This window comes from Alosa pseudoharengus, unplaced genomic scaffold (genome assembly GCF_046254945.1).
Source record: "Alosa pseudoharengus isolate Yale_2024_CS ecotype anadromous, Long Island Sound unplaced genomic scaffold, YU_APseudo_1.1 YU_APseudo_1.1_scf_15, whole genome shotgun sequence".
Lineage (NCBI taxonomy): Eukaryota > Metazoa > Chordata > Actinopteri > Clupeiformes > Clupeidae > Alosa > Alosa pseudoharengus.
In genome coordinates, this window is record NW_027468620.1 from 22,194,618 (window position 1) to 22,205,490 (window position 10,873).

At 39.2% G+C, this 10,873-nt stretch overlaps 1 protein-coding gene across 3 annotated transcripts in view; it reads left to right on the forward strand.

Moving 5' to 3' along the window:
* Nucleotides 1-10,873, forward strand: part of grid1a (glutamate receptor, ionotropic, delta 1a) — a 247,144-nt gene that overhangs the window by 185,822 nt on the left and 50,449 nt on the right. The window lies entirely within an intron of this gene.

Below are 10,873 nucleotides of genomic sequence, written 5' to 3' on the forward strand. Positions count from 1 at the left end.
AGGAAGGGAAGTGCTGGCCCCAATCTCTATTTGATTCATTTGTGTACAGTCATGTTCTCTCCTCGTCTCAGACTGGACACTCAGATGGGCGAGCACACCCAGACACCTATGAAAAGAAAACACTGTTCCTTGATCAGTATTCCGAGCACTCTTCTTTTTTCCCTCTTCTCTGCGTGGTGAGCTGAGATCAGGAGGCGCCACCCATGCCAAGCAGCAGCGACGGCGCCTTTGTTGACTCAGTGTGTGCTGAACTTAAAAGCGATTTGTTTGTTACCTCCGCCATGGATGTTTTTTTTTTATTTGGTGCAGGCTGTCTGCCTTGTTTGTTTGTTTGTTTGTTTATTTGTGTGTTTGACTGTGTGCGGGATTAGACAAAAGCTACCTGTCTGATTATCATGAAACTTCATGGAATGTGTACCATGGCCCCAGGAAGAGTTCAAAGAATTTATTTTCACTAATGTTATGAGATATGTGGCCTTTTTAGAGATTTGTGCTCTCCGAGCGCCCTGTTTGTGTTCGCATTTTGTTTTAGGGAATAACAAAATAAGTGTTTTCCATTGATTCGGCAGCATGAAGTGGTAATTGGATTACCAGGTTACTCTCCCGTCCATTTGCTCGGCAGTAATGAATAACAGATATACTGTATTACTGGGTCGGAAGATGTCAAAGACTTAAGAGTAATCACCCTCCGTGGCTCTCATGTGCACATTGTAAATAACACATATAGAACCATCCATCACAAGACTGACATAAACATGTCATGAACATGTTATAACAGATACTATATCCTCTTATTGATCAACATGACAAATATGTGTTCGGTAATAGCCATGCAATGTCTTATTGTATTTTAACATCTCAGAAGTTTAAATATTGCAGTATGAAGCTGTTATAGGATCAGATATTGGAAAACTGTCATGAATCATAGCGGCTGATGCCATTGCATTATCTTTCACTGTGAATTGAGCTTGGTGTCTTTTAAACATTCTTAAAATAAAAAAAAATGTTGAATGAACTATGAATGAATCTATAAATGAATCTGACCAAGATCTTTTTCCATGTTGGAAATGCTTGAAGTAGAAATATGACTTGTTTGTTATTTATCTGTTGCAGTAGATGATTACAAAATCACCTTAGAAACTGTAGTAAAGCTGCAGTAAAGGATATGATTTCACTGGATTTCTTAATACTGCAGATCTGATTACAATGGAGTTTCTTGACATATATATTTGATACAAAGGGGGTTTGCCGTTGTGACATAATATCCTCGATATGATGGCACCACAGCAAAATAAAGGGGTTTGGTGATGGGTAACATTTTAATGCATTGAGTAGATAGTGAGTGAGAGAAAGGATCTACTGTCTACAGCGTTCCGTCGAATCTCAGTGAGACGCCTCTTTTGAGAGGCCTTTCTCTCCTCTATTCAAAGACACGTAATTGCATCATTTTTCAGGGCCTTGCCTCTGTCGTAGGGATAGGCCAGCTCCATTCATCAAACTAATGGAGAAGTAAGTGATTGGAAAATATGGGCCTTGATCATGTTTTCCTACATCTCCCATCAGACACATGGCTAGCTTTGGATACGCCTCTGGACACCCATACACTGTATGGTGCACATCAACAGAGTCATTTGTGTGGGCATGCACTGGTGTGCGTGCGTGCGTGCGTGCGTGCGTGCGTGTGTGTGCGTGAATGCGTGTACAGTATGTGTGTGCATTATCCCCCTAAACTACTACCGGTACTTGCTTGCTTTCTGGAACCTTCCTTTTCTATATATAATAAAAACCAATTAAAGGGTCACTATACTGTATTTCCACAAACATGAATTTCTTTCCTTTCACAAGAAGTTAGGGACTTTTCTCTATTCTCAAAGAGTCTTGAGACTCTCTCTTGGTTGAAATACATATTGAATTTAATTTAATGGCATGAAATTGATATGGTAGTGGCACCACATAAAATATGCCTAGCCTATATCTATCTCCAGAAGACTGCATTTTCACTAAAGCAAGCAGCAAATGACTTAATGGATTTAAGTGAATGTGATTATCTGTCAGCTGAACCTGTCTGAATATAGAAGATTAATGTAAAAATCTGAAAATAAAATAATAATAAAAATAAAATATTATGCATTATATAGTCATGTTAGTAATTTTCATTCCCATTTTCTTTTTATTGTGTTTGATTGGATATTATGTTGTTTTTGATTAGAAGGCACTGTTTTAAGCTTCAGCTTTTAATTTGTTAGTAAGTTGCTAGTGAAACACATACTGTAGATGAGAGAGATTATGTTCAATTTAACATCATTGCCAAAACACTTCATAATGATGGCTTCTGGACATCATGTTTTTATGAGTTTTTACTTTCTTCAGTCCTTTGAAAGAGTTTTATGAAAGTTTGAGGATTATTCTTTTAGAAGTCAAAAATATGTCACATTTTTTTTAGCTTTACAAGTACACAGCAAGAGAAGGATAAAATCTCTCTATCTATCTGTCTCTCTCTCTCTCTCTCTCTCTCTAAGCTTCTGTTTGTTGTTGAGCTCTTGGTGACCGGGTGACTGAAGGTGTAAAACGCATAGCAAATTCCACCTCCTGCCCCTGAGAGAAAGATGTGCATGACGTGATTAAACAATGACAGCAGTGCTTGATAGGAGGGTGGCTCATGTGGTGTGGTATTGTGAGCATCATAATCCAAGGCTGGGGAAACTGTCACATTTTAATAAGAAAGAAAGTCCTCTGTTGCTGTTGTCATGTTTTTTTTCTCCACTTTCTCTGGTGTTTCATGCACTAGCCCTCCTTTGTATGTGAGGACATGCAATATTTCCTTTTATTTGAAAACACCAAGACGCAGTGCTTTTGAATCCTCCAGAAAAGAAGAATAATGTCAGAGTTGTCGTCTATAATGACTTTCATCTCAAATGGGATATGTGATGCACAGGCATTTTTGGAGTTTCACTTTTGAGCTAGTTGGGATTGCAACCTACCTACAGCTCTGAAAAAACAAATTAAGAGACCACTGCACATTTTTCTGATGTCATCCTACAGTTGCTGAGTGACATCCAAATGAGTTGACGGTCATATTCAAAATGAAGAGACCACTGCAAATTAGAATATAACCGTCAACTCATTCAAATGTCACCCAGCAACCATAGGATAACATCAGAAAAATGTGCAGTGGTCTCTCCGTTTTTTTTTCTAAACCTGATAGTTCCGGTCCTTGATTGTGATTGGCTGAATCACGTTCGATGCCGTTGTAAAATCCAGCACAAACATACACCTTGACCGCATTCCGTTCTATATTACTGCGCTACCATAACTTAATAGTCAAGTATCTGCGTCTCGACACTGCTTGGCAACCATTCAGATAGAGGAAATATATTTCTTGGCGGAACTATCTATGAATAAATCGTTACATTTCTCGTTGCTTTGCCTTTACTTTATTAAACTCTGCCAGGTATTTATAGCAGCAGTTTTAGAAAAGCAATACATTTTTATATACATCTACTCACAGTCTACAAATCTCAGGGCTTGTTTCTGCTTTCCTTGACCAATGATAACCTTTCATAGCCCATGTCCTTTGCTAGTGTCTTTCTTAAGGCACCTGTGCGTAAATTTTCTTAACAGCTGAAAAACAGTCTGTCACTCTCATGTTCAATGAAGCTTGTCTACCTTCTCAGCATTGAGAACTGCAGTGACTAAAATGAATTTAAATTGTGTAAAGCACAGGCATATTGTCCTGAAATTGAGCGTAAAAGTGCCCAGCGGGAGAAAGCATCACCTCCAGGGTAATCCATTTTCCCTCTAATTTCTGAGGCTGCTGTTGACATTTACTTTAATAAACAAGCCAAGCCTCTAATGTACCAAGTGGAAAAGTGCACCACACACACACACACACACACACACATACACACAAAGAAGAAGATGAAAAGGAACACAATTTTAGGGCTCTACTTGTCATGGAAAATGTTGACATGGATTGAAAAGAAAGAAAAACACTGCCAGTTAAAGAATATAACGTGTTTGTTAAAAAAGCAGATGGACTTTGCTATACATTCTTTGTGCATTCTGTGAATTCACATTTCTACAAATTACAGTTAATGATGACTACATGCTATGTCAAAACATATCTCAGTCATCTCTCAGTGTGTATTTATGGTTGTCATTAGGTGGGTGATAGTTGCAGCTTTGTTCTTGTCTGTAGCTGATAACGGTTGAAATTGTGCCATTATGCAAACTGTTTATGAAAATAGTGTGAATTCTAATTAGTTGTGCACATTTAGCTCTCTGCCATTTGGCCAATTTGGCCTCTTTGTTTTGGCACTCGTGCTCCAATAGTTTGCCAAACTGCCACACTAATAAATATCCTTAAGCCCTGGTAAGGTGCAAAATGACTACCCAAATCATCTCAGAAAAGGCTCTGATCCAAAAGGCGGTGTGTTTGGGGGATCTCTTTTGTGTGTATGCTTCAGCAACAGCCACACAGTGTATGGTGCTTGTAACAGAGAACAGGGGTCCCAAGCCATTTAGGAGAGCTTTTTGTTGGTCATTTCACTCTTCCCAAACTTGTGAACCTTTGAAGTCACAACGTTATAACTCTTCTAGCCGTTAGTCTAAGGTGAAATGAGTTTCACGTTACTGCAGAATTTGTTCCCACACACTCACACATCAGCTTAGCACAATTAAGGGCTTGGTTTATGGGCCATGATGATGAATATGGATGTCATGCTTATTCTGCAGGCACATTGGAGAAGCTTAGACAGGCTGAGTCGAGAAGAGAGAGAAGTCTTCAGAGTGATTAACTTCAAATGTTGTGGTTTGTATTCATTCACCTGTTCTTATTTAGTTTTATTTTGTTTAATTTTAGAGGCACAGATCTTTCGGCAAAACAAACATTACATTCTACAACTTACAGCAAGAAGGGTTGAAGTGTATACATTTAACCTGGTAGTTGACAGTCAGCTTTGAAAGGGTGAACAGACCTGCTCTAGTGAATCAGTCTCTCAACTTGAGTTAGAAAGTCTGCTCTTGAGTTAGAAAGTAGAAGACAGCACAGAGAAGACACTTATCCATCCTCCACAAGGTCATAGGAGTCATCTCCACCAATTTTTTTAATGCCAGTACTGAAATGCAGGAAAATTCACTTGCATCTTGCAGAAGACACTTGTGAAGTGTGTGTGTGTGTGTGTGTGTGTGTGTGTGTGTGTGTGTGTGTGTGTGTGAGAGTGTGTGTGTGTGTGTCTCTGTGTCTGTGTCTGTGTGTGTGTTTTTGTGTGTGTGTGTGTGTGTGTGTGTGTGTGTGTGTCTCTGTGTCTGTGTCTGTGTGTGTGTTTTTGTGTGTGTGTGTGTGTGTGTGTGTGTTTTTGTGTGTGTGTGTGTGTGTGTGTGCATTGAAGCACCCAGCTCCACTTCAGACTACTCAGCGCAAGGAGTGGTTTGGCCTGGCCCTCACCATCTTCTGCTCCCCCTAATTAGCTTCTATGGCAGTTAACAGGTTTAAGTGTGGTGCTACTATTGAGTGGACCAAAGTCATCCATGTTAAAAGCACTGCATTTTTAAGGTAAGGTTGTCCTAGTCTATTGGTCCAAAATGTGTTTTTGTCTGTTTAGATTTGGTAGACTAGGGTTTTGAAGGGGGGGGGGGGAAATGATACTGTTAGTAACTTTTGCAGAGTTGCTTATTTCAACCAGAAAGACTCAGAAAGGTATGCTGAAAGTTTAACAGATATTTTAATCCATCAAAGGATTTACAAAAGACATACGCGACAATGAGATAGAGTCTTTGGCGTAGGCCCTGTCCTCAGTCCAGGTCACTGAGTGTGCAGACCCTTGCAGATCCTGCCGGAACGAGATGGCAGGGGCGGAGCCTACCCACCTAGACGGCTGGACAAGGGCCAAACTGGTGGTGGTTTGGGAGGGAGGGTGAGAACATCGAAAATCAGCACCTGAAAGCAAAAGGGCAGGTGTATGAGTCATGACATTCCAAAGATCGATGTGAACTGGTGATTGGTCAGGAGTAATGAATGAATGAGTAACGTGATGTATATGATGCACATTAAAACATAGCACATAATATATATTTTTTTTTTTGCACATGACACAATGTCATGAATGTCTAAAGAATGGTCACAAAGAACTAGTAGGTTGTAAAAACCTAACCTAACAACATCATATTTCCATGTCTTAGTCAGATACTTTATCCGGACACTTTATCCCACTCTCAGTTTCTCAAGTTACATGTTGTCCTTGAAAATAAACACAGAACATGTGTTCATATAGGTTATTTCCCACAGTGGCCAATCAGCCTTCGCGTGCATGCCTATTCTGGTCATGATGAATTCAGAGTGCCGTTTGAGATGTGTGGACAGGGACTTTAATGACTTTAGCATCCTACCTCTATACAGGCAGACCTATTAGCTCCTCTGCAATAGCTACACACACTGCACACTCCTCCTCCACAGCACAGGCAGCAAGGCCAGGAACGCTCTTTACATTCCTGACACATAAACAAATTAAGCTCATTAATTCTATAGGGAGACCATAGCTGTAAACAGCATGTAAGGAAAGAAATCATGAAGTTCTTATAGCTTCACAATCCATTATTTTTTAAACGCTAAGATGTAAGGCATGTTCATGTAGAAATAATGAATCGTGATTTTTGCTAGACACATTTATTGCATCCTTGGGAATGGATCCACCTTACATAGTAAATATGTAATAAATTATTTACAAAGCTTGTATTTTCTATTATTGATTCTTTCCCTTAGACGTGTGGTGTTGTGTGAGGCAGATGAGTGTAGAGAGACACGTCTAATAAGATAAATGAGTAAAGGTCGGGTGACAGCACCATAGCAACAGGCTAGTGAGGGAGATGAGGCAGGGGCTTTGCACAAGGTGAATATTTCATGAAAACCCTCATTACTTTTCTGCCTCAAAATGGACGTCAGCATACACCGCCTGGGAGGAGATACCTTATAACAAAATATAATGGCGATATGTATGTGTGGATTTTGTTTTTTATATTGGTGTGTGTGTGTGTCACAAGTGTATGTAGGCTATTTTAGTTCACTTAATTGGTCCCCATACAATGATATCATGTGCAAAACTTTCCTAACACTTCACTTTTGAGACTATTAAACAAAATCTCTGGATACAGAAAAAGGCATATTGAACTTGGTAATGGTCAAGACTTACTTTATGAATTTAATGAAAACAAATCTTTCCAATTCACAATTTGGCCTTTAGGCCTACTCAGGAAAGGAAACTCCTGAAATTCTTAAGAATTTCATACTATGAATTCTCTGGACATTTACGCTTACCATACCATGACCAACACCTTTTCAACGGCTATCCAAAGACATGAAACGTTCCGCTCAAATGTGTTTGTGAAACACATTTAGAGAAATCCATCCTCTGTGATTGTATGAGCCGTTACATTACTGCATTAGATGGTGACAGTGGCAGAGTAATGATAATGTTCAGCCAAGCCCAGCCTCCCCCGTAGCACATGCTTAGCCATAAGAGCACTAAAAGCCGTAACCGTAGCAACAGGTTATCTAACTACACAAGGTCCTACTCAGAATTAAGCAGAGCAATAAATGCAGTCCACTGAGATCTAATATTTTATATTTATTACTTTTTATCTAATATTATTTATAATTTTTGTTGTTGCCTGTGTATGAGAGATTTTGCTTATAAAAATCGATTCATTTACATTAGTAAACTTTTACATGACTTTCACATGTTTTTTTACTTACTACTTTTACTTATTTTTCTCTAAAATTTAATTTGTGGATCAGTGCTTCCATTAAATGTTAATATGTTCCAATTTAAAAAAAAAAAAAAAAAAATCTGACACGCATGAATGCTTGACTCAAAACCTGTTTGAGGTGGCCTACTTTTTGATAAATAACGGGATTCTAATCAAAGAAATCCAGCTCTTCATTCAAGCGTTGGCTTAGAAGAATCAATTCTCATTTGTTGTGAACATGATTGCCTGTTGCTTGTATTGACAGAAAGCAAAACAAATAAAGGTTGAATGATTCTGAGCATGTCCTCCAAGGAGAGATGTGTTTTCAGCTCCACGTTTAAAAAGTGGGTACTCTTTTGATAACTGAAATACAAATACAAAAAGAAGACCAAGTGAGATTTCAGGACATAAACATTAAACTAATGCTATTCCATCATTTATATTGGAATACCTCATGGAACCTGCATAAAAATAGAGACTGAGTTCTAACAATTGCAGTTGAAGAGACTATGCAGCCTGTAGGTTCATGTGTCTATTGTTGGAGGCATTTCGCCTTTAATGTATTTAATGGTTTAGTGTACAGTATGTGTAATCCCCACATCAAGAAAGGCTTCTGGCATTCACTAGTGTCTGTAATATAGCGTCTCCAAATTCAAATGGTTCGAATGGTTATAGATAGATCTATTATGCATCCTTTTCCTTTGTGTCGTCCCTTTAACTGCCTCCTCTCCACCTTCTCCTCGCTCATCTCTCAGGGAGCCTGCCGAGCCCGAGGCTCACCGCCTCTCTGATTTGGAATACGGAACAAAAAAAGTGCTGTGCAGCTGCACTGATATCATAAATTCACCCTTTTGTTGCATTATTCTATCTTGCATACTAGAAACTTTTTTTTTTTGTACGACTGAAATTGTATTGCAATGTGACATCTGGGTTTGCATCAGCCTTTTCCCCAACTTAAAAAGAAAGAAAAGTCAGAAGAAAGAATAGACATGAAATGAAACGAAAAGGAAAAGAGAAGAGACAAGGCATGGAACGAGACAAGGTACAGGATGAATAGGGCTTGTGCTTAGTAATCATACTCTGACAATTAGTTTCTCACTAGTTCCGTTAGACATTAGCATTGATGGTGTGCGTACCTATCAGTCATGTAGCCACTGAAATACACTTATCTTTAGCAGTAGCCATTCTGATATCTTAGCACCAGTACTGCAGTATATCTTAGGAGGTCAAAGTGTGAATGGCATTCTTCATCAGGCCACAGTCAGTAAGAAAGCCAGTCCATTCATAACATACCGTAACAACCTCTTCAGCAGTCTGGTGTAACCATTACCATTGACACTACTGAATGGATATTGTGATATTGGATACCATCCAAAAAGGGCAAACCCAAAATTACAGCACATTGTCTTGCTGACTCATGACTTTTTCTAAATCAGTGGAAATCACTCACTGGACTGAGTACTACCATTTTGTCACAATAAGGTCTTCAATAGGTGTGTGGAAAATGAGTAAACACTATTTGGGACACTATTTTGTCCGATTTTCTTTCTTCAGAAGTGAAGACAGTAGCAGCATCTCAATTGATGGGCACATGTTTACAGTAGCAGAAGTATAAAACTCAAATGGATTGATGAGGTTGAATGAGCAGGATTTGGTCTGAATGGATAACAATGTTTTCAAAATATTATTAAAAATGCACTATGCTGTCGTGTGACATGATTGCATTTTGAGATCATTCATTCAGCCAGAAAAAAAGAGGAAAATAAAATCACAAGACTGACTGAATCTCAAATAAATTTTCTGACCTGAAGAAACATTTGTCCTCCTTTAACAAACATCCTTCAGCCTAGAAGTAAAGTGTTCAGGTTGAAGGCTGGCTAGGCCTTTCTCCCTATTGTTGCATTTGTTCTGTTTAAAACGGATGTGGTTTAACCATCTGCATTCATAAGGGAAAAAATAAATGCAACAACCTTCAGCAGATTTGTATGGTCTCAAAAGTCCCCAAAGTACTGTGCACAGCGTGCATTATCACCGTTACCGACTCTTCCTGGAAATCAGATCCAAAGCATACCACATTGGACACATCTGTGTTACACTGGCTATAATGATACACGTATATACTTATGTATCAATACCATTTGTGGAATGTAGTAGACATTAGTTAGGTTTAGCAAGTATGCATCAAAACAGCTAAATATGCACTGCTATTCAAAGTTTAGGGCTATTTATGATATTCAAAGTACAATGTGCTTGCAACGACCTACTGAAGTACTCTAGGGTATACTGTCACCTTGTGTCCTCAAAATTAGTTGACAATTGGCTCATAGCCCACTCAAGCAGGCCTACATAAGTTTTAAATAACTCTAGTCCCTGCACAATATGTGCTTAATCATTCTAAAAAGGTTATTTTGGGTTGCTTTAGGGGAAAACAAAAACAGTCACGCACGTTGCCAAGAAAACATCAGACATTAGAACCTATGAGTAAAGAGGATCAGTGAGGATCTAACCTGATGAGCTCCTGTGATATTTTGTAGATTTCTAAGTATTCCATGAAATCTCAGTGTGTGTCAGAATTAAAATGTGTACCACTGTAAACAGCACATACTTACACAGTCAGCCAAGGACTAGAACCATAAATGTGTGTTTAAATATATATTTTTATTTCAGGATATATTGTGTCATTTAGCCCCCGCAAGGCTGAGAATCATTGTGCAAACCTGTGTGAGCTGGTTTACTTGTGTTTACTGTTGTGTGACGTCCATCATGCAATCATTACCCTTTAAGACAAACAACTTGCAATATATTGCAATATAGACTGTATTTACTTGCATTTTCCTGGATAAATTACACTGCTGAGACCTTTAGCATTGCAGTGAGGTGGTCCACCCCTGTCTGCTGAGGCACAAGGCACAGGTGATTAGTGGACTGCGCGGCCCCTCTGTGGCTTCATTAAGCGGTAGACGCCTCGCACCTCGGCAGGGCCTCTCGGTAACCCGGTGCTGGCCGACCTCACGCGGCTACCCAGTGAGCCATCCCGTGCTGGGTCACTAAGTCTCCAGCTGCTCGCTTGGGTCATCTCACTTTTCGCTGATGCTAATCGGCCATTTATTCCCAATGAGATTGGCTGTCC